General features: G+C 40.0%; 38 non-coding genes across 38 annotated transcripts; all 38 read left to right on the top strand.

Moving 5' to 3' along the window:
- The first annotated feature begins 45 nt into the window (after positions 1 to 45).
- Positions 46 to 127, top strand: TRNAL-AAG (transfer RNA leucine (anticodon AAG)). The gene has a single exon. It is a non-coding gene; the product is annotated as a tRNA-Leu (tRNA).
- Positions 128 to 462: 335 nt separating this feature from the next.
- Positions 463 to 544, top strand: TRNAL-UAG (transfer RNA leucine (anticodon UAG)). Its single transcript has one exon. It is a non-coding gene; the product is annotated as a tRNA-Leu (tRNA).
- Positions 545 to 880: 336 nt separating this feature from the next.
- On the top strand, positions 881 to 962 carry TRNAL-UAG (transfer RNA leucine (anticodon UAG)). The gene has a single exon. It is a non-coding gene; the product is annotated as a tRNA-Leu (tRNA).
- A 743-nt stretch (positions 963 to 1,705) lies between these two features.
- On the top strand, positions 1,706 to 1,787 carry TRNAL-AAG (transfer RNA leucine (anticodon AAG)). The gene has a single exon. It is a non-coding gene; the product is annotated as a tRNA-Leu (tRNA).
- Positions 1,788 to 2,541: 754 nt separating this feature from the next.
- Positions 2,542 to 2,623, top strand: TRNAL-UAG (transfer RNA leucine (anticodon UAG)). Its single transcript has one exon. It is a non-coding gene; the product is annotated as a tRNA-Leu (tRNA).
- A 335-nt stretch (positions 2,624 to 2,958) lies between these two features.
- TRNAL-AAG (transfer RNA leucine (anticodon AAG)) lies at positions 2,959 to 3,040 on the top strand. The gene has a single exon. It is a non-coding gene; the product is annotated as a tRNA-Leu (tRNA).
- A 335-nt stretch (positions 3,041 to 3,375) lies between these two features.
- On the top strand, positions 3,376 to 3,457 carry TRNAL-AAG (transfer RNA leucine (anticodon AAG)). The gene has a single exon. It is a non-coding gene; the product is annotated as a tRNA-Leu (tRNA).
- Positions 3,458 to 3,792: 335 nt separating this feature from the next.
- Positions 3,793 to 3,874, top strand: TRNAL-UAG (transfer RNA leucine (anticodon UAG)). Its single transcript has one exon. It is a non-coding gene; the product is annotated as a tRNA-Leu (tRNA).
- A 336-nt stretch (positions 3,875 to 4,210) lies between these two features.
- TRNAL-UAG (transfer RNA leucine (anticodon UAG)) lies at positions 4,211 to 4,292 on the top strand. Its single transcript has one exon. It is a non-coding gene; the product is annotated as a tRNA-Leu (tRNA).
- A 743-nt stretch (positions 4,293 to 5,035) lies between these two features.
- On the top strand, positions 5,036 to 5,117 carry TRNAL-AAG (transfer RNA leucine (anticodon AAG)). Its single transcript has one exon. It is a non-coding gene; the product is annotated as a tRNA-Leu (tRNA).
- A 754-nt stretch (positions 5,118 to 5,871) lies between these two features.
- Positions 5,872 to 5,953, top strand: TRNAL-UAG (transfer RNA leucine (anticodon UAG)). The gene has a single exon. It is a non-coding gene; the product is annotated as a tRNA-Leu (tRNA).
- Positions 5,954 to 6,288: 335 nt separating this feature from the next.
- TRNAL-AAG (transfer RNA leucine (anticodon AAG)) lies at positions 6,289 to 6,370 on the top strand. The gene has a single exon. It is a non-coding gene; the product is annotated as a tRNA-Leu (tRNA).
- Positions 6,371 to 6,705: 335 nt separating this feature from the next.
- TRNAL-AAG (transfer RNA leucine (anticodon AAG)) lies at positions 6,706 to 6,787 on the top strand. The gene has a single exon. It is a non-coding gene; the product is annotated as a tRNA-Leu (tRNA).
- A 335-nt stretch (positions 6,788 to 7,122) lies between these two features.
- On the top strand, positions 7,123 to 7,204 carry TRNAL-UAG (transfer RNA leucine (anticodon UAG)). The gene has a single exon. It is a non-coding gene; the product is annotated as a tRNA-Leu (tRNA).
- Positions 7,205 to 7,540: 336 nt separating this feature from the next.
- On the top strand, positions 7,541 to 7,622 carry TRNAL-UAG (transfer RNA leucine (anticodon UAG)). The gene has a single exon. It is a non-coding gene; the product is annotated as a tRNA-Leu (tRNA).
- Positions 7,623 to 8,365: 743 nt separating this feature from the next.
- Positions 8,366 to 8,447, top strand: TRNAL-AAG (transfer RNA leucine (anticodon AAG)). The gene has a single exon. It is a non-coding gene; the product is annotated as a tRNA-Leu (tRNA).
- Positions 8,448 to 9,201: 754 nt separating this feature from the next.
- TRNAL-UAG (transfer RNA leucine (anticodon UAG)) lies at positions 9,202 to 9,283 on the top strand. Its single transcript has one exon. It is a non-coding gene; the product is annotated as a tRNA-Leu (tRNA).
- A 334-nt stretch (positions 9,284 to 9,617) lies between these two features.
- Positions 9,618 to 9,699, top strand: TRNAL-UAG (transfer RNA leucine (anticodon UAG)). The gene has a single exon. It is a non-coding gene; the product is annotated as a tRNA-Leu (tRNA).
- Positions 9,700 to 10,034: 335 nt separating this feature from the next.
- Positions 10,035 to 10,117, top strand: TRNAL-UAG (transfer RNA leucine (anticodon UAG)). Its single transcript has one exon. It is a non-coding gene; the product is annotated as a tRNA-Leu (tRNA).
- A 330-nt stretch (positions 10,118 to 10,447) lies between these two features.
- Positions 10,448 to 10,530, top strand: TRNAL-AAG (transfer RNA leucine (anticodon AAG)). Its single transcript has one exon. It is a non-coding gene; the product is annotated as a tRNA-Leu (tRNA).
- A 335-nt stretch (positions 10,531 to 10,865) lies between these two features.
- Positions 10,866 to 10,947, top strand: TRNAL-UAG (transfer RNA leucine (anticodon UAG)). The gene has a single exon. It is a non-coding gene; the product is annotated as a tRNA-Leu (tRNA).
- Positions 10,948 to 11,701: 754 nt separating this feature from the next.
- Positions 11,702 to 11,783, top strand: TRNAL-UAG (transfer RNA leucine (anticodon UAG)). The gene has a single exon. It is a non-coding gene; the product is annotated as a tRNA-Leu (tRNA).
- Positions 11,784 to 12,113: 330 nt separating this feature from the next.
- Positions 12,114 to 12,196, top strand: TRNAL-AAG (transfer RNA leucine (anticodon AAG)). Its single transcript has one exon. It is a non-coding gene; the product is annotated as a tRNA-Leu (tRNA).
- Positions 12,197 to 12,531: 335 nt separating this feature from the next.
- On the top strand, positions 12,532 to 12,613 carry TRNAL-UAG (transfer RNA leucine (anticodon UAG)). The gene has a single exon. It is a non-coding gene; the product is annotated as a tRNA-Leu (tRNA).
- Positions 12,614 to 13,367: 754 nt separating this feature from the next.
- Positions 13,368 to 13,449, top strand: TRNAL-UAG (transfer RNA leucine (anticodon UAG)). The gene has a single exon. It is a non-coding gene; the product is annotated as a tRNA-Leu (tRNA).
- A 330-nt stretch (positions 13,450 to 13,779) lies between these two features.
- TRNAL-AAG (transfer RNA leucine (anticodon AAG)) lies at positions 13,780 to 13,862 on the top strand. The gene has a single exon. It is a non-coding gene; the product is annotated as a tRNA-Leu (tRNA).
- A 335-nt stretch (positions 13,863 to 14,197) lies between these two features.
- TRNAL-UAG (transfer RNA leucine (anticodon UAG)) lies at positions 14,198 to 14,279 on the top strand. The gene has a single exon. It is a non-coding gene; the product is annotated as a tRNA-Leu (tRNA).
- Positions 14,280 to 15,033: 754 nt separating this feature from the next.
- TRNAL-UAG (transfer RNA leucine (anticodon UAG)) lies at positions 15,034 to 15,115 on the top strand. Its single transcript has one exon. It is a non-coding gene; the product is annotated as a tRNA-Leu (tRNA).
- A 331-nt stretch (positions 15,116 to 15,446) lies between these two features.
- On the top strand, positions 15,447 to 15,528 carry TRNAL-AAG (transfer RNA leucine (anticodon AAG)). The gene has a single exon. It is a non-coding gene; the product is annotated as a tRNA-Leu (tRNA).
- A 334-nt stretch (positions 15,529 to 15,862) lies between these two features.
- On the top strand, positions 15,863 to 15,944 carry TRNAL-UAG (transfer RNA leucine (anticodon UAG)). Its single transcript has one exon. It is a non-coding gene; the product is annotated as a tRNA-Leu (tRNA).
- A 336-nt stretch (positions 15,945 to 16,280) lies between these two features.
- TRNAL-AAG (transfer RNA leucine (anticodon AAG)) lies at positions 16,281 to 16,362 on the top strand. The gene has a single exon. It is a non-coding gene; the product is annotated as a tRNA-Leu (tRNA).
- Positions 16,363 to 17,115: 753 nt separating this feature from the next.
- Positions 17,116 to 17,197, top strand: TRNAL-AAG (transfer RNA leucine (anticodon AAG)). Its single transcript has one exon. It is a non-coding gene; the product is annotated as a tRNA-Leu (tRNA).
- Positions 17,198 to 17,530: 333 nt separating this feature from the next.
- Positions 17,531 to 17,612, top strand: TRNAL-AAG (transfer RNA leucine (anticodon AAG)). Its single transcript has one exon. It is a non-coding gene; the product is annotated as a tRNA-Leu (tRNA).
- A 753-nt stretch (positions 17,613 to 18,365) lies between these two features.
- Positions 18,366 to 18,447, top strand: TRNAL-UAG (transfer RNA leucine (anticodon UAG)). The gene has a single exon. It is a non-coding gene; the product is annotated as a tRNA-Leu (tRNA).
- Positions 18,448 to 18,778: 331 nt separating this feature from the next.
- On the top strand, positions 18,779 to 18,861 carry TRNAL-AAG (transfer RNA leucine (anticodon AAG)). The gene has a single exon. It is a non-coding gene; the product is annotated as a tRNA-Leu (tRNA).
- Positions 18,862 to 19,196: 335 nt separating this feature from the next.
- On the top strand, positions 19,197 to 19,278 carry TRNAL-UAG (transfer RNA leucine (anticodon UAG)). Its single transcript has one exon. It is a non-coding gene; the product is annotated as a tRNA-Leu (tRNA).
- A 754-nt stretch (positions 19,279 to 20,032) lies between these two features.
- Positions 20,033 to 20,114, top strand: TRNAL-UAG (transfer RNA leucine (anticodon UAG)). Its single transcript has one exon. It is a non-coding gene; the product is annotated as a tRNA-Leu (tRNA).
- A 331-nt stretch (positions 20,115 to 20,445) lies between these two features.
- On the top strand, positions 20,446 to 20,527 carry TRNAL-AAG (transfer RNA leucine (anticodon AAG)). The gene has a single exon. It is a non-coding gene; the product is annotated as a tRNA-Leu (tRNA).
- The last annotated feature ends 158 nt before the right edge of the window (positions 20,528 to 20,685 follow it).

Raw genomic sequence — 20,685 nt, 5'->3', positions numbered from 1 at the left:
GCTTGTGTTTCCGGGTAATTGTGTCGTTTTTGCAATGTTATTATGGGTAGCGTGGCCGAGCGGTCTAAGGCGCTGGTTTAAGGCACCAGTCATTTCGATGGCGTGGGTTCGAATCCCACCGCTGCCAGGTTGTTGAGTATTTTGCACAACAGTCATTTATGCTGGCATAATACAATTTCAGTGTTTCCGACTATGCACATGTTTATTTCGCATGTTGAAATCCAACAAATATTCACGGCAAATAATTAAGCAGTGCATACAATCTGATTAGATGACGAAATGAAACCCGGTGAACACATTTTAATGAGTAACTACAGCGTCAAAAATTCCCAGAAAATAGTATTCTCATTATTGGCTTTTGCACTGTTACAAATATCACTTCAGTCGTCTCGGTAAATACCGAAACACACATGAAATGCTTTTGTTCCAGGGTAATTGCCTTGTTTTAGAAAAGTAGTTATGGGTAGCGTGGCCGAGCGGTCTAAGGCGCTGGTTTTAGGCACCAGTCATTTCGATGGCGTGGGTTCGAATCCCACCGCTGCCAGGTTGTTGAGTATTTTGCACAACTGTCATTCAAGCTGCCGTTATTCAATTTCTGTGTATACGGCTATGCACATGTTTTAGTCGCACTTAGAAATAAAACAAATATTCACGGCAAGTAACTAAGCAATGCATACAATCTGATTAGATGATGAAATGAAACCCGGTGAACGTCATTTTAGTGAGTATCTACAGCGTCAACAATTCCCAGGAAATAGTATTCGAATTTGTGGCATTTGCATTGTTAAAAATATCACTTCAGTCGTCTTGGTAAATACCGAAATACACATGAAATGCTTTTGTTCCTGGGTAATTGCCTTGTTTTAGTAAAGTAGTTATGGGTAGCGTGGCCGAGCGGTCTAAGGCGCTGGTTTTAGGCACCAGTCATTTCGATGGCGTGGGTTCGAATCCCACCGCTGCCATGTTGTTTAGTATTTTGCATTCAAGCTGCCGTAATTCAATTTCTGTGTATACGGCTATGCACATGTTTTAGTTGCACTTTAAAATAAAACAAATATTCACGGCAAGTAACTAAGCAATGCATACAATCTGATTAGATGATGAAATGAAACCCGGTGAACACATTTTAATGAGTAACCACAGAGTCAAAAATTCTCAGAAAATAGTATTCGCATTTTCGGCATTTGCATTATTACAAATATCACTTCAGTCGTCTCGGTAAATACCCAAACACACATGAAATGCTTGTGTTTCCGGGTAATTGTGTCGTTTTTGCAGTGTTATTATGGGTAGCGTGGCCGAGCGGTCAAAGGCGCTTGTTTAAGGCACCAGTCATTTCGCTGGCGTGGGTTCGAATACCACCGCTGCCATGTTGTTTAGTATTTTGCAGAACAGTCATTTATGCTGGCATAATACAATTTCAGTGTTTACGACTATGCACATGTTTATTTCGCATGTTGAAATCCAACAAATATTCACGGCAAATAATTAAGCAGTGCATACAATCTGATTAGATGACGAATTGAAACCCGGTGAACACATTTTAATGAGTAACTACAGCGTCAAAAATTCCCAGAAAATAGTATTCTCATTTTTGGCTTTTGCATTGTTACAAATATCACTTCAGTCGTGTCGGTAAATACCGAAACACACATGAAATGCTTGTATTTCAGGGTAATTGCCTTGTTTTTGTAAAGTAATTATGGGTAGCGTAGCCGAGCGGTCTAAGGCGCTGGTTTAAGGCACCAGTCATTTCGATGGCGCGGGTTCGAATCCCACCGCTGCCAGGTTGTTCAGTATTTTGCACAACTGTCATTCAAGCTGCCGTAATTCAATTTCTGTGTATACGGCTATGCACATGTTTTAGTCGCAATTAGAAATAAAACAAATATTCACGGCAAGTAACTAAGCAATGCATACAATCTGATTAGATGATGAAATGAAACCCGGTGAACGTCATTTTAGTGAGTATCTACAGCGTCAACAATTCCCAGGAAATAGTATTCGAATTTGTGGCATTTGCATTGTTAAAAATATCACTTCAGTCGTCTCGGTAAATACCGAAATACACATGAAATGCTTTTGTTCCAGGGTAATTGCCTTGTTTCAGTAAAGTAATTATGGGTAGCGTGGCCGAGCGGTCTAAGGCGCTGGTTTTAGGCACCAGTCATTCCTATGGCGTGGGTCCGAATCCCACCGATGCCATGTTCTTTAGTATTTTGCACAACAGTCATTTATGCTGGCATAATACAATTTCAGTGTTTCCGACTATGCACATGTTTTAGTCGCACTTAGAAATAAAACAAATATTCACGGCAAGTAACTAAGCAATGCATACAGTCTGATTAGATGATGAAATGAAACTCGGTGAACGTCATTTTAGTGAGTATCTACAGCGTCAAAAATTCCCAGAAAATAGTATTCTCATTTTTGGCTTTTGCATTGTTACAAATATCACTTCAGTCGTCTCGGTAAATACCGAAACACACATGAAATGCTTGTATTTCAGGGTAATTGCCTTGTTTTTGTAAAGTAATTATGGGTAGCGTGGCCGAGCGGTCTAAGGCGCTGGTTTTAGGCACCAGTCATTTCGATGGCGTGGGTTCGAATCCCACCGCTGCCATGTTGTTTAGTATTTTGCACAACAGTCATTTATGCTGGCATAATACAATTTCAGTGTTTACGACTATGCACATGTTTATTTCGCATGTTGAAATCCAACAAATATTCACGGCAAATAATTAAGCAGTGCATACAATCTGATTAGATGACGAATTGAAACCCGGTGAACACATTTTAATGAGTAACTACAGCGTCAAAAATTCCCAGAAAATAGTATTCGCGTTTTTGGCATATGCATTGTTACAAATATCACTTCAGTCGTCTCGGTAAATACCGAAACACACATGAAATGCTTGTGTTTCGGGGTAATTGCCTTGTTTTTGCAAAGTAATTATGGGTAGCGTGGCCGAGCGGTCTAAGGCGCTGGTTTAAGGCACCAGTCATTTCGATGGCGTGGGTTCGAATCCCACCGCTGCCAGGTTGTTGAGTATTTTGCACAACTGTCATTCAAGCTGCCGTTATTCAATTTCTGTTTATACGGCTATGCACATGTTTTAGTCGCACTTTGAAATAAAACAAATATTCACGGCAAGTAACTAAGCAATGCATACAATCTGATTAGATGATGAAATGAAACCCGGTGAACACATTTTAATGAGTAACCACAGAGTCAAAAATTCTCAGAAAATAGTATTCGCATTTTCGGCATTTGCATTATTACAAATATCACTTCAGTCGTCTCGGTAAATACCCAAACACACATGAAATGCTTGTGTTTCCGGGTAATTGTGTCGTTTTTGCAATGTTATTATGGGTAGCGTGGCCGAGCGGTCTAAGGCGCTGGTTTAAGGCACCAGTCATTTCGATGGCGTGGGTTCGAATCCCACCGCTGCCAGGTTGTTGAGTATTTTGCACAACAGTCATTTATGCTGGCATAATACAATTTCAGTGTTTCCGACTATGCACATGTTTATTTCGCATGTTGAAATCCAACAAATATTCACGGCAAATAATTAAGCAGTGCATACAATCTGATTAGATGACGAAATGAAACCCGGTGAACACATTTTAATGAGTAACTACAGCGTCAAAAATTCCCAGAAAATAGTATTCTCATTATTGGCTTTTGCACTGTTACAAATATCACTTCAGTCGTCTCGGTAAATACCGAAACACACATGAAATGCTTTTGTTCCAGGGTAATTGCCTTGTTTTAGAAAAGTAGTTATGGGTAGCGTGGCCGAGCGGTCTAAGGCGCTGGTTTTAGGCACCAGTCATTTCGATGGCGTGGGTTCGAATCCCACCGCTGCCAGGTTGTTGAGTATTTTGCACAACTGTCATTCAAGCTGCCGTTATTCAATTTCTGTGTATACGGCTATGCACATGTTTTAGTCGCACTTAGAAATAAAACAAATATTCACGGCAAGTAACTAAGCAATGCATACAATCTGATTAGATGATGAAATGAAACCCGGTGAACGTCATTTTAGTGAGTATCTACAGCGTCAACAATTCCCAGGAAATAGTATTCGAATTTGTGGCATTTGCATTGTTAAAAATATCACTTCAGTCGTCTTGGTAAATACCGAAATACACATGAAATGCTTTTGTTCCTGGGTAATTGCCTTGTTTTAGTAAAGTAGTTATGGGTAGCGTGGCCGAGCGGTCTAAGGCGCTGGTTTTAGGCACCAGTCATTTCGATGGCGTGGGTTCGAATCCCACCGCTGCCATGTTGTTTAGTATTTTGCATTCAAGCTGCCGTAATTCAATTTCTGTGTATACGGCTATGCACATGTTTTAGTTGCACTTTAAAATAAAACAAATATTCACGGCAAGTAACTAAGCAATGCATACAATCTGATTAGATGATGAAATGAAACCCGGTGAACACATTTTAATGAGTAACCACAGAGTCAAAAATTCTCAGAAAATAGTATTCGCATTTTCGGCATTTGCATTATTACAAATATCACTTCAGTCGTCTCGGTAAATACCCAAACACACATGAAATGCTTGTGTTTCCGGGAAATTGTGTCGTTTTTGCAGTGTTATTATGGGTAGCGTGGCCGAGCGGTCAAAGGCGCTTGTTTAAGGCACCAGTCATTTCGCTGGCGTGGGTTCGAATACCACCGCTGCCATGTTGTTTAGTATTTTGCAGAACAGTCATTTATGCTGGCATAATACAATTTCAGTGTTTACGACTATGCACATGTTTATTTCGCATGTTGAAATCCAACAAATATTCACGGCAAATAATTAAGCAGTGCATACAATCTGATTAGATGACGAATTGAAACCCGGTGAACACATTTTAATGAGTAACTACAGCGTCAAAAATTCCCAGAAAATAGTATTCTCATTTTTGGCTTTTGCATTGTTACAAATATCACTTCAGTCGTGTCGGTAAATACCGAAACACACATGAAATGCTTGTATTTCAGGGTAATTGCCTTGTTTTTGTAAAGTAATTATGGGTAGCGTAGCCGAGCGGTCTAAGGCGCTGGTTTAAGGCACCAGTCATTTCGATGGCGCGGGTTCGAATCCCACCGCTGCCAGGTTGTTCAGTATTTTGCACAACTGTCATTCAAGCTGCCGTAATTCAATTTCTGTGTATACGGCTATGCACATGTTTTAGTCGCAATTAGAAATAAAACAAATATTCACGGCAAGTAACTAAGCAATGCATACAATCTGATTAGATGATGAAATGAAACCCGGTGAACGTCATTTTAGTGAGTATCTACAGCGTCAACAATTCCCAGGAAATAGTATTCGAATTTGTGGCATTTGCATTGTTAAAAATATCACTTCAGTCGTCTCGGTAAATACCGAAATACACATGAAATGCTTTTGTTCCAGGGTAATTGCCTTGTTTCAGTAAAGTAATTATGGGTAGCGTGGCCGAGCGGTCTAAGGCGCTGGTTTTAGGCACCAGTCATTCCTATGGCGTGGGTCCGAATCCCACCGATGCCATGTTCTTTAGTATTTTGCACAACAGTCATTTATGCTGGCATAATACAATTTCAGTGTTTCCGACTATGCACATGTTTTAGTCGCACTTAGAAATAAAACAAATATTCACGGCAAGTAACTAAGCAATGCATACAGTCTGATTAGATGATGAAATGAAACTCGGTGAACGTCATTTTAGTGAGTATCTACAGCGTCAAAAATTCCCAGAAAATAGTATTCTCATTTTTGGCTTTTGCATTGTTACAAATATCACTTCAGTCGTCTCGGTAAATACCGAAACACACATGAAATGCTTGTATTTCAGGGTAATTGCCTTGTTTTTGTAAAGTAATTATGGGTAGCGTGGCCGAGCGGTCTAAGGCGCTGGTTTTAGGCACCAGTCATTTCGATGGCGTGGGTTCGAATCCCACCGCTGCCATGTTGTTTAGTATTTTGCACAACAGTCATTTATGCTGGCATAATACAATTTCAGTGTTTACGACTATGCACATGTTTATTTCGCATGTTGAAATCCAACAAATATTCACGGCAAATAATTAAGCAGTGCATACAATCTGATTAGATGACGAATTGAAACCCGGTGAACACATTTTAATGAGTAACTACAGCGTCAAAAATTCCCAGAAAATAGTATTCGCGTTTTTGGCATATGCATTGTTACAAATATCACTTCAGTCGTCTCGGTAAATACCGAAACACACATGAAATGCTTGTGTTTCGGGGTAATTGCCTTGTTTTTGCAAAGTAATTATGGGTAGCGTGGCCGAGCGGTCTAAGGCGCTGGTTTAAGGCACCAGTCATTTCGATGGCGTGGGTTCGAATCCCACCGCTGCCAGGTTGTTGAGTATTTTGCACAACTGTCATTCAAGCTGCCGTTATTCAATTTCTGTTTATACGGCTATGCACATGTTTTAGTCGCACTTTGAAATAAAACAAATATTCACGGCAAGTAACTAAGCAATGCATACAATCTGATTAGATGATGAAATGAAACCCGGTGAACACATTTTAATGAGTAACCACAGAGTCAAAAATTCTCAGAAAATAGTATTCGCATTTTCGGCATTTGCATTATTACAAATATCACTTCAGTCGTCTCGGTAAATACCCAAACACACATGAAATGCTTGTGTTTCCAGGTAATTGTGTCGTTTTTGCAATGTTATTATGGGTAGCGTGGCCGAGCGGTCTAAGGCGCTGGTTTAAGGCACCAGTCATTTCGATGGCGTGGGTTCGAATCCCACCGCTGCCAGGTTGTTGAGTATTTTGCACAACAGTCATTTATGCTGGCATAATACAATTTCAGTGTTTCCGACTATGCACATGTTTATTTCGCATGTTGAAATCCAACAAATATTCACGGCAAATAATTAAGCAGTGCATACAATCTGATTAGATGACGAAATGAAACCCGGTGAACACATTTTAATGAGTAACTACAGCGTCAAAAATTCCCAGAAAATAGTATTCTCATTATTGGCTTTTGCACTGTTACAAATATCACTTCAGTCGTCTCGGTAAATACCGAAACACACATGAAATGCTTTTGTTCCAGGGTAATTGCCTTGTTTTAGAAAAGTAGTTATGGGTAGCGTGGCCGAGCGGTCTAAGGCGCTGGTTTTAGGCACCAGTCATTTCGATGGCGTGGGTTCGAATCCCACCGCTGCCAGGTTGTTGAGTATTTTGCACAACTGTCATTCAAGCTGCCGTTATTCAATTTCTGTGTATACGGCTATGCACATGTTTTAGTCGCACTTAGAAATAAAACAAATATTCACGGCAAGTAACTAAGCAATGCATACAATCTGATTAGATGATGAAATGAAACCCGGTGAACGTCATTTTAGTGAGTATCTACAGCGTCAACAATTCCCAGGAAATAGTATTCGAATTTGTGGCATTTGCATTGTTAAAAATATCACTTCAGTCGTCTTGGTAAATACCGAAATACACATGAAATGCTTTTGTTCCTGGGTAATTGCCTTGTTTTAGTAAAGTAGTTATGGGTAGCGTGGCCGAGCGGTCTAAGGCGCTGGTTTTAGGCACCAGTCATTTCGATGGCGTGGGTTCGAATCCCACTGCTGCCATGTTGTTTAGTATTTTGCATTCAAGCTGCCGTAATTCAATTTCTGTGTATACGGCTATGCACATGTTTTAGTCGCACTTTAAAATAAAACAAATATTCACGGCAAGTAACTAAGCAATGCATACAATCTGATTAGATGATGAAATGAAACCCGGTGAACACATTTTAATGAGTAACCACAGAGTCAAAAATTCTCAGAAAATAGTATTCGCATTTTCGGCATTTGCATTATTACAAATATCACTTCAGTCGTCTCGGTAAATACCCAAACACACATGAAATGCTTGTGTTTCCGGGTAATTGTGTCGTTTTTGCAGTGTTATTATGGGTAGCGTGGCCGAGCGGTCAAAGGCGCTTGTTTAAGGCACCAGTCATTTCGCTGGCGTGGGTTCGAATACCACCGCTGCCATGTTGTTTAGTATTTTGCAGAACAGTCATTTATGCTGGCATAATACAATTTCAGTGTTTACGACTATGCACATGTTTATTTCGCATGTTGAAATCCAACAAATATTCACGGCAAATAATTAAGCAGTGCATACAATCTGATTAGATGACGAATTGAAACCCGGTGAACACATTTTAATGAGTAACTACAGCGTCAAAAATTCCCAGAAAATAGTATTCTCATTTTTGGCTTTTGCATTGTTACAAATATCACTTCAGTCGTGTCGGTAAATACCGAAACACACATGAAATGCTTGTATTTCAGGGTAATTGCCTTGTTTTTGTAAAGTAATTATGGGTAGCGTAGCCGAGCGGTCTAAGGCGCTGGTTTAAGGCACCAGTCATTTCGATGGCGCGGGTTCGAATCCCACCGCTGCCAGGTTGTTCAGTATTTTGCACAACTGTCATTCAAGCTGCCGTAATTCAATTTCTGTGTATACGGCTATGCACATGTTTTAGTCGCAATTAGAAATAAAACAAATATTCACGGCAAGTAACTAAGCAATGCATACAATCTGATTAGATGATGAAATGAAACCCGGTGAACGTCATTTTAGTGAGTATCTACAGCGTCAACAATTCCCAGGAAATAGTATTCGAATTTGTGGCATTTGCATTGTTAAAAATATCACTTCAGTCGTCTCGGTAAATACCGAAATACACATGAAATGCTTTTGTTCCAGGGTAATTGCCTTGTTTCAGTAAAGTAATTATGGGTAGCGTGGCCGAGCGGTCTAAGGCGCTGGTTTTAGGCACCAGTCATTCCTATGGCGTGGGTCCGAATCCCACCGATGCCATGTTCTTTAGTATTTTGCACAACAGTCATTTATGCTGGCATAATACAATTTCAGTGTTTCCGACTATGCACATGTTTTAGTCGCACTTAGAAATAAAACAAATATTCACGGCAAGTAACTAAGCAATGCATACAGTCTGATTAGATGATGAAATGAAACTCGGTGAACGTCATTTTAGTGAGTATCTACAGCGTCAAAAATTCCCAGAAAATAGTATTCTCATTTTTGGCTTTTGCATTGTTACAAATATCACTTCAGTCGTCTCGGTAAATACCGAAACACACATGAAATGCTTGTATTTCAGGGTAATTGCCTTGTTTTTGTAAAGTAATTATGGGTAGCGTGGCCGAGCGGTCTAAGGCGCTGGTTTTAGGCACCAGTCATTTCGATGGCGTGGGTTCGAATCCCACCGCTGCCATGTTGTTTAGTATTTTGCACAACAGTCATTTATGCTGGCATGATACAATTTCAGTGTTTCCGACTATGCACATGTTTATTTCGCATGTTGAAATCCAACAAATATTCACGGCAAATAATTAAGCAGTGCATACAATCTGATTAGATGACGAAATGAAACCCGTTGAACACATTTAATGAGTAACTACAGTGTCAAAAATTCCCAGAAAATAGTATTCTCATTTTTGGCTTTTGCATTGTTACAAATATCACTTCAGTCGTCTCGGTAAATACCGAAATACACATGAAATGCTTTTGTTCCAGGGTAATTGCCTTGTTTTAGTAAGGTAATTACGGGTAGCGTGGCCGAGCGGTTTAAGGCGCTGGTTTTAGGCACCAGATATTTCGATGGCGTGGGTTCGAATACCACCGCTGCCATGTTGTTTAGAATTTTGCTCAACTGTCATTCAAGCTGCCGTAATTCAATTTCTGTGTATACGGCTATGCACATGTTTTTGTCGCACTTAGAAATAAAACAAATATTCACGGCAAGTAACTAAGCAATGCATACAATCTGATTAGATGATGAAATGAAACCCGGTGAACGTCATTTTAGTGAGTATCTACAGCGTCAACAATTCCCAGGAAATAGTATTCGAATTTGTGGCATTTGCATTGTTAAAAATATCACTTCAGTCGTCTCGGTAAATACCGAAACACACATGAAATGCTTGTGTTTCAGGGTAATTGCCTTGTTTTTGCAAAGTAATTATGGTTAGCGTGGCCGAGCGGTCTAAGGCGCTGGTTTTAGGCACCAGTCATTTCGATGGCGTGGGTTCGAATCCCACCGCTGCCATGTTGTTTAGTATTTTGCACATCAGTCATTTATGCTGGCATGATACAATTTCAGTGTTTCCGACTATGCACATGTTTATTTCGCATGTTGAAATCCAACAAATATTCACGGCAAATAATTAAGCAGTGCATACAATCTGATTAGATTACGAAATGAAACCCGTTGAACACATTTAATGAGTAACTACAGCGTCAAAAATTCCCAGAAAATAGTATTCTCATTTTTGGCTTTTGCATTGTTACAAATATCACTTCAGTCGTCTCGGTAAATACCGAAACACACATGAAATTGTGTTTCAGGGTAATGGCCTTGTTTTTGCAAAGTAATTATGGCTAGCGTGGCCGAGCGGTCTAAGGCGCTGGTTTAAGGCACCAGTCATTTCGATGACGTGGGTTTGAATCCCACCGCTGCCAAGTTGTTCAGTATTTTGCACAACTGTCATTCAAGCTGCCGTTATTCAATTTCTGTGTATACGGCTATGCACATGTTTTAGTCGCACTTTGAAATAAAACAAATATTCACGGCAAGTAACTAAGCAATGCATACAATCTGATTAGATGACGAAATGAAACCCGGTGAACACCTTTAATGAGTAACTACAGCGTCAAAAATTCCCCAGAAAATAGTATTCTCATTATTGGCTTTTGCATTGTTACAAATATCACTTCAGTCGTCTCGGTAAATACCGAAACACACATGAAATGCTTGTGTTTCAGGGTAATTGCCTTGTTTTAGTAAAGTAATTACGGGTAGCGTGGCCGAGCGGTTTAAGGCGCTGGTTTTAGGCACCAGATATTTCGATGGCGTGGGTTCGAATACCACCGCTGCCATGTAGTTTAGTATTTTGCACAACTGTCATTCAAGCTGCCGTAATTCAATTTCTGTGTATACGGCTATGCACATGTTTTAGTCGCACTTAGAAATAAAACAAATATTCACGGCAAGTAACTAAGCAATGCATACAATCTGATTAGATGATGAAATGAAACCCGGTGAACGTCATTTTAGTGAGTATCTACAGCGTCAACAATTCCCAGGAAATAGTATTCGAATTTGTGGCATTTGCATTGTTAAAAATATCACTTCAGTCGTCTCGGTAAATACCGAAACACACATGAAATGCTTTGGTTTCAGGGTAATTGCCTTGTTTTAGTAAAGTAATTACGGGTAGCGTGGCCGAGCGGTTTAAGACGCTGGTTTTAGGCACCAGTTATTTCGATGGCGTGGGTTCGAATACCACCGCTGCCATGTTGTTTAGTATTTTGCACAACTGTCATTCAAGCTGCCGTAATTCAATTTCTGTGTATACGGCTATGCACATGTTTTAGTCGCACTTAGAAATAAAACAAATATTCACGGCAAGTAACTAAGCAATGCATACAATCTGATTAGATGATGAAATGAAACCCGGTGAACGTCATTTTAGTGAGTATCTACAGCGTCAACAATTCCCAGGAAATAGTATTCGAATTTGTGGCATTTGCATTGTTAAAAATATCACTTCAGTCGTCTCGGTAAATACCGAAACACACATGAAATGCTTGTGTTTCAGGGTAATTGCCTTGTTTTTGCAAAGTAATTATGGGTAGCGTGGCCGAGCGGTCTAAGGCGCTGGTTTTAGGCACCAGTCATTTCGATGGCGTGGGTTCGAATCCCACCGCTGCCATGTTGTTTAGTATTTTGCCCATCAGTCATTTATGCTGGCATGATACAATTTCAGTGTTTCCGACTATGCACATGTTTATTTCGCATGTTGAAATCCAACAAATATTCACGGCAAATAATTAAGCAGTGCATACAATCTGATTAGATTACGAAATGAAACCCGTTGAACACATTTAATGAGTAACTACAGCGTCAAAAATTCCCAGAAAATAGTATTCTCATTTTTGGCTTTTGCATTGTTACAAATATCACTTCAGTCGTCTCGGTAAATACCGAAACACACATGAAATTGTGTTTCAGGGTAATGGCCTTGTTTTTGCAAAGTAATTATGGCTAGCGTGGCCGAGCGGTCTAAGGCGCTGGTTTAAGGCACCAGTCATTTCGATGACGTGGGTTTGAATCCCACCGCTGCCAAGTTGTTCAGTATTTTGCACAACTGTCATTCAAGCTGCCGTTATTCAATTTCTGTGTATACGGCTATGCACATGTTTTAGTCGCACTTTGAAATAAAACAAATATTCACGGCAAGTAACTAAGCAATGCATACAATCTGATTAGATGACGAAATGAAACCCGGTGAACACCTTTAATGAGTAACTACAGCGTCAAAAATTCCCCAGAAAATAGTATTCTCATTATTGGCTTTTGCATTGTTACAAATATCACTTCAGTCGTCTCGGTAAATACCGAAACACACATGAAATGCTTGTGTTTCAGGGTAATTGCCTTGTTTTAGTAAAGTAATTACTGGTAGCGTGGCCGAGCGGTTTAAGGCGCTGGTTTTAGGCACCAGATATTTCGATGGCGTGGGTTCGAGTACCACTGCTGCCATGTAGTTTAGTATTTTGCACAACTGTCATTCAAGCTGCCGTAATTCAATTTCTGTGTATACGGCTATGCACATGTTTTAGTCGCACTTAGAAATAAAACAAATATTCACGGCAAGTAACTAAGCTATGCATACAATCTGATTAGATGATGAAATGAAACCCGGTGAACGTCATTTTAGTGAGTATCTACAGCGTCAACAATTCCCAGGAAATAGTATTCGAATTTGTGGCATTTGCATTGTTAAAAATATCACTTCAGTCGTCTCGGTAAATACCGAAACACACATGAAATGCTTTGGTTTCAGGGTAATTGCCTTGTTTTAGTAAAGTAATTACGGGTAGCGTGGCCGAGCGGTTTAAGACGCTGGTTTTAGGCACCAGTTATTTCGATGGCGTGGGTTCGAATACCACCGCTGCCATGTTGTTTAGTATTTTGCACAACTGTCATTCAAGCTGCCGTAATTCAATTTCTGTGTATACGGCTATGCACATGTTTTAGTCGCACTTAGAAATAAAACAAATATTCACGGCAAGTAACTAAGCAATGCATACAATCTGATTAGATGATGAAATGAAACCCGGTGAACGTCATTTTAGTGAGTATCTACAGCGTCAACAATTCCCAGGAAATAGTATTCGAATTTGTGGCATTTGCATTGTTAAAAATATCACTTCAGTCGTCTCGGTAAATACCGAAACACACATGAAATGCTTGTGTTTCAGGGTAATTGCCTTGTTTTTGCAAAGTAATTATGGGTAGCGTGGCCGAGCGGTCTAAGGCGCTGGTTTTAGGCACCAGTCATTTCGATGGCGTGGGTTCGAATCCCACCGCTGCCATGTTGTTTAGTATTTTGCCCATCAGTCATTTATGCTGGCATGATACAATTTCAGTGTTTCCGACTATGCACATGTTTATTTCGCATGTTGAAATCCAACAAATATTCACGGCAAATAATTAAGCAGTGCATACAATCTGATTAGATTACGAAATGAAACCCGTTGAACACATTTAATGAGTAACTACAGCGTCAAAAATTCCCAGAAAATAGTATTCTCATTTTTGGCTTTTGCATTGTTACAAATATCACTTCAGTCGTCTCGGTAAATACCGAAACACACATGAAATTGTGTTTCAGGGTAATGGCCTTGTTTTTGCAAAGTAATTATGGCTAGCGTGGCCGAGCGGTCTAAGGCGCTGGTTTAAGGCACCAGTCATTTCGATGACGTGGGTTTGAATCCCACCGCTGCCAAGTTGTTCAGTATTTTGCACAACTGTCATTCAAGCTGCCGTTATTCAATTTCTGTGTATACGGCTATGCACATGTTTTAGTCGCACTTTGAAATAAAACAAATATTCACGGCAAGTAACTAAGCAATGCATACAATCTGATTAGATGACGAAATGAAACCCGGTGAACACCTTTAATGAGTAACTACAGCGTCAAAAATTCCCCAGAAAATAGTATTCTCATTATTGGCTTTTGCATTGTTACAAATATCACTTCAGTCGTCTCGGTAAATACCGAAACACACATGAAATGCTTGTGTTTCAGGGTAATTGCCTTGTTTTAGTAAAGTAATTACTGGTAGCGTGGCCGAGCGGTTTAAGGCGCTGGTTTTAGGCACCAGATATTTCGATGGCGTGGGTTCGAGTACCACTGCTGCCATGTAGTTTAGTATTTTGCACAACTGTCATTCAAGCTGCCGTAATTCAATTTCTGTGTATACGGCTATGCACATGTTTTAGTCGCACTTAGAAATAAAACAAATATTCACGGCAAGTAACTAAGCAATGCATACAATCTGATTAGATGATGAAATGAAACCCGGTGAACGTCATTTTAGTGAGTATCTACAGCGTCAACAATTCCCAGGAAATAGTATTCGAATTTGTGGCATTAGCATTGTTAAAAATATCACTTCAGTCGTCTCGGTAAATACCGAAACACACATGAAATGCTTTGGTTTCAGGGTAATTGCCTTGTTTTAGTAAAGTAATTACGGGGAGCGTGGCAGAGCGGTTTAAGACGCTGGTTTTAGGCACCAGTTATTTCGATGGCGTGGGTTCGAATACCACCGCTGCCATGTTGTTTAGTATTTTGCACAACTGTCATTCAAGCTGCCGTAATTCAATTTCTGTGTATACGGCTATGCACATGTTTTAGTCGCACTTAGAAATAAAACAAATATTCACGGCAAGTAACTAAGCAATGCATACAATCTGATTAGATGATGAAATGAAACCCGGTGAACGTCATTTTAGTGAGTATCTACAGCGTCAACAATTCCCAGGAAATAGTATTCGAATTTGTGGCATTTGCATTGTTAAAAATATCACTTCAGTCGTCTCGGTAAATACCGAAACACACATGAAATGCTTGTGTTTCAGGGTAATTGCCTTGTTTTTGCAAAGTAATTATGGGTAGCGTGGCCGAGCGGTCTAAGGCGCTGGTTTTAGGCACCAGTCATTTCGATGGCGTGGGTTCGAATCCCACCGCTGCCATGTTTTTTAGTATTTTGCACATCAGTCATTTATGCTGGCATGATACAATTTCAGTGTTTCCGACTATGCACATGTTTATTTCGCATGTTGAAATCCAACAAATATTCACGGCAAATAATTAAGCAGTGCATACAATCTGATTAGATGACGAAATGAAACCCGTTGAACACATTTAATGAGTAACTACAGTGTCAAAAATTCCCAGAAAATAGTATTCTCATTTTTGGCTTTTGCATTGTTACAAATATCACTTCAGTCGTCTCGGTAAATACCGAAACACACATGAAATTGTGTTTCAGGGTAATGGCCTTGTTTTTGCAAAGTAATTATGGGTAGCGTGGCCGAGCGGTCTAAGGCGCTGGTTTAAGGCACCAGTCATTTCGATGACGTGGGTTTGAATCCCACCGCTGCCAGGTTGTTCAGTATTTTGCACAACTGTCATTCAAGCTGCCGTTATTCAATTTCTGTGTATACGGCTATGCACATGTTTTAGTCGCACTTTGAAATAAAACAAATATTCACGGGAAATAATTAAGCAGTGCATACAACCTGATTAGATGATGAAATGAAACCCGGTGAACACCTTTAATGAGTAACTTCAGCGTCAAAAATTCCCAGAAAACAGTATTCTCATTATTGGCTTTTGCATTGTTACAAATATCACTTCAGTCGTCTCGGTAAATACCGAAACACACATGAAATGCTTGTGTTTCAGGGTAATTGCCTTGTTTTAGTGAAGTAATTACGGGTAGCGTGGCCGAGCGGTTTAAGGCGCTGGTTTTAGGCACCAGATATTTCGATGGCGTGGGTTCGAATACCACCGCTGCCATGCAGTTTAGTATTTTGCACAACTGTCATTCAAGCTGCCGTAATTCAATTTCTGTGTATACGGCTATGCACATGTTTTAGTCGCACTTAGAAATAAAACAAATATTCACGGCAAGTAACTGAGCAATGCGTACAATCTGATTAGATGATGAAATGAAACCCGGTGAACGTCATTTTAGTGAGTATCTACAGCGTCAACAATTCCCAGGAAATAGTATTAGAATTTGTGGCATTTGCATTGTTAAAAATATCACTTCAGTCGTCTCGGTAAATACCGAAACACACATGAAATGCTTTGGTTTCAGGGTAATTGCCTTGTTTTAGTAAAGTAATTACGGGTAGCGTGGCCGAGCGGTTTAAGACGCTGGTTTAAGGTACCAGTCATTTCGATGGCGTGGGTTCGAATCCCACCGCTGCCAGGTTGTTAAGTATTTTGCACAACTGTCATTCAAGCTGCCGTTATTCAATTTCTGTGTATACGGCTATGCACATGTTTTAGTCGCACTTTGAAATAAAACAAATATTCACGGCAAGTAACTAAGCAATGCATACAATTTGATTAGATGATGAAATAAAACCCGGTGAACGAAATTTTAGTGAGTATCTACAGCGTCAACAATTCCCAGGAAATAGTTTTCGAATTTGTGGCCTTTGCATTTTTAAAAATATCACTTCAGTCGTCTCGGTAAATACCGAAACACACATGAAATGCTTTTGTTCCAGGGTAATTGCCTTGTTTTTGCAAAGTAATTTTGGGTAGCGTGGCCGAGCGGTCTAAGGCGCTGGTTTTAGGCACCAGTCATTTCGATGGCGTGGGTTCGTATCCCACGGCTGCCTTGTTATTTAGTATTTTGCACAACTGTCATTTATGCTGGCATAATACAATTTCAGTGTTTACGACTATGCACATGTTTTAGTCGCATGTTGAAATCCAACAAATATTCACGGCAAATAATTAAGCAGTGCATACAATCTGATTAGATGACGAAATGAAACCCGGTGAACACATTTAATGAGTAACTACAGCGTCAAAAATTCCCCAGAAAATAGTATTCTCATTATTGGCTTTTGCATTGTTACAAATATCACTTCAGTCGTCTCGGTAAATACCGAAACACACATGAAATGCTTGTGTTTCAGGGTAATTGCTTTGTTTTTGCAAAGTAATTATGGGTAGCGTGGCCGAGCGGTCAAAGGCGCTGGTTTAAGGCACCAGTCATTTCGATGGCGTGGGTTCGAATCCCACCGCTGCCAGGTTGTTCAGTATTTTGCACAACTGTCATTCAAGCTGCCGTTATTCAATTTCTGTGTATACGGCTATGCACATGTTTTAGTCGCACTTTGAAATAAAACAAATATTCACGGCAAGTAACTGAGCAATGCATACAATCTGATTAGATGATGAAATGAAACCCGGTGAACGTCATTTTAGTGAGTATCTACAGCGTCAACAATTCCCAGAAAATAGTATTCTCATTTTTGGCTTTTGCATTGTTACAAATATCACTTCAGTCGTCTCGGTAAATACCGAAACACACATGAAAATGTGTTTCAGGGTAATGGCCTTGTTTTTGCAAAGTAATTATGGGTAGCGTGGCCGAGCGGTCTAAGGCGCTGGTTTAAGGCACCAGTCATTTCGATGACGTGGGTTTGAATCCCACCGCTGCCAGGTTGCTCAGTATTTTGCACAACTGTCATTCAAGCTGCCGTTATTCAATTTCTGTGTATACGGCTATGCACATGTTTTAGTCGCACTTTGAAATAAAACAAATATTCACGGCAAGTAACTAAGCAATGCATACAATCTGATTAGATGACGAAATGAAACCCGGTGAACACCTTTAATGAGTAACTACAGCGTCAAAAATTCCCCAGAAAATAGTATTCTCATTATTGGCTTTTGCATTGTTACAAATATCACTTCAGTCGTCTCGGTAAATACCGAAACACACATGAAATGCTTGTGTTTCAGGGTAATTACCTTGTTTTTGCAAAGTAATTATGGGTAGCGTGGCTGAGCGGTCAAAGGCGCTGCTTTAAGGCACCAGTCATTTCGATGGCGTGGGTTCGAATCCCACCGCTGCCAGGTTGTTCAGTATTTTGCACAACTGTCATTCAAGCTGCCGTTATTCAATTTCTGTGTATACGGCTATGCACATGTTTTCGTCGCACTTTGAAATAAAACAAATATTCACGGCAAGTAACTGAGCAATGCATACAATCTGATTAGATGATGAAATGAAACCCGGTGAACGTCATTTTAGTGAGTATCTACAACGTCAACAATTCCCAGGAAATAGTATTCGAATTTGTGGCATTTGCATTGTTAAAAATATCACTTCAGTCGTCTCGGTAAATACCGAAACACACATGAAATGCTTTGGTTTCAGGGTAATTGCCTTGTTTTAGTAAAGTAATTACGGGTAGCGTGGCCGAGCGGTTTAAGGCGCTGGTTTTAGGCACCAGTTATTTCGATGGCGTGGGTTCGAATACCACCGCTGCCAAGTTGTTCAGTATTTTGCACAACTGTCATTCAAGCTGCCGTTATTCAATTTCTGTGTATACGGCTATGCACATGTTTTAGTCGCACTTTGAAATAAAACAAATATTCACGGCAAGTAACTAAGCAATGCATACAATCTGATTAGATGACGAAATGAAACCCGGTGAACACCTTTAATGAGTAACTACAGCGTCAAAAATTCCCCAGAAAATAGTATTCTCATTATTGGCTTTTGCATTGTTACAAATATCACTTCAGTCGTCTCGGTAAATACCGAAACACACATGAAATTGTGTTTCAGGGTAATGGCCTTGTTTTTGCAAAGTAATTATGGCTAGCGTGGCCGAGCGGTCTAAGGCGCTGGTTTAAGGCACCAGTCATTTCGATGACGTGGGTTTGAATCCCACCGCTGCCAAGTTGTTCAGTATTTTGCACAACTGTCATTCAAGCTGCCGTTATTCAATTTCTGTGTATACGGCTATGCACATGTTTTAGTCGCACTTTGAAATAAAACAAATATTCACGGCAAGTAACTAAGCAATGCATACAATCTGATTAGATGACGAAATGAAACCCGGTGAACACCTTTAATGAGTAACTACAGCGTCAAAAATTCCCCAGAAAATAGTATTCTCATTATTGGCTTTTGCATTGTTACAAATATCACTTCAGTCGTCTCGGTAAATACCGAAACACACATGAAATGCTTGTGTTTCAGGGTAATTGCCTTGTTTTAGTAAAGTAATTACGGGTAGCGTGGCCGAGCGGTTTAAGGCGCTGGTTTTAGGCACCAGATATTTCGATGGCGTGGGTTCGAATACCACCGCTGCCATGTAGTTTAGTATTTTGCACAACTGTCATTCAAGCTGCCGTAATTCAATTTCTGTGTATACGGCTATGCACATGTTTTAGTCGCACTTAGAAATAAAACAAATATTCACGGCAAGTAACTAAGCAATGCATACAATCTGATTAGATGATGAAATGAAACCCGGTGAACGTCATTTTAGTGAGTATCTACAGCGTCAACAATTCCCAGGAAATAGTATTCGAATTTGTGGCATTTGCATTGTTAAAAATATCACTTCAGTCGTCTCGGTAAATACCGAAACACACATGAAATGCTTTGGTTTCAGGGTAATTGCCTTGTTTTAGTATAGTAATTACGGGTAGCGTGGCCGAGCGGTTTAAGACGCTGGTTTTAGGCAACAGTTATTTCGATGGCGTGGGTTCGAATACCACCGCTGCCATGTTGTTTAGTATTTTGCACAACTGTCATTCAAGCTGCCGTAATTCAATTTCTGTGGATACGGCTATGCACATGTTTTAGTCGCACTTAGAAATAAAACAAATATTCACGGCAAGTAACTAAGCAATGCATACAATCTGATTAGATGATGAAATGAAACCCGGTGAACGTCATTTTAGTGAGTATCTACAGCGTCAACAATTCCCAGGAAATAGTATTCGAATTTGTGGCATTTGCATTGTTAAAAATATCACTTCAGTCGTCTCGGTAAATACCGAAACACACATGAAATGCTTGTGTTTCAGGGTAATTGCCTTGTTTTTGCAAAGTAATTATGGGTAGCGTGGCCGAGCGGTCTAAGGCGCTGGTTTTAGGCACCAGTCATTTCGATGGCGTGGGTTCGAATCCCACCGCTGCCATGTTGTTTAGTATTTTGCACATCAGTCATTTATGCTGGCATGATACAATTTCAGTGTTTCCGACTATGCACATGTTTATTTCGCATGTTGAAATCCAACAAATATTCACGGCAAATAATTAAGCAGTGCATACAATCTGATTAGATGACGAAATGAAACCCGTTGAACACATTTAATGAGTAACTACAGTGTCAAAAATTCCCAGAAAATAGTATTCTCATTTTTGGCTTTTGCATTGTTACAAATATCACTTCAGTCGTCTCGGTAAATACCGAAACACACATGAAATTGTGTTTCAGGGTAATGGCCTTGTTTTTGCAAAGTAATTATGGGTAGCGTGGCCGAGCGGTCTAAGGCGCTGGTTTAAGGCACCAGTCATTTCGATGACGTGGGTTTGAATCCCACCGCTGCCAGGTTGTTCAGTATTTTGCACAACTGTCATTCAAGCTGCCGTTATTCAATTTCTGTGTATACGGCTATGCACATGTTTTAGTCGCACTTTGAGATAAAACAAATATTCACGGGAAATAATTAAGCAGTGCATACAACCTGATTAGATGATGAAATGAAA

Source organism: Saccoglossus kowalevskii, chromosome 8, assembly GCF_978046115.1.
Source record: "Saccoglossus kowalevskii chromosome 8, keSacKowa6.1, whole genome shotgun sequence".
In the NCBI taxonomy this organism is placed as follows: Eukaryota; Metazoa; Hemichordata; class Enteropneusta; family Harrimaniidae; genus Saccoglossus; species Saccoglossus kowalevskii.
Note: the sequence above shows the minus strand (reverse complement) of the source record. Positions and strands in the feature narration are given on the sequence as shown.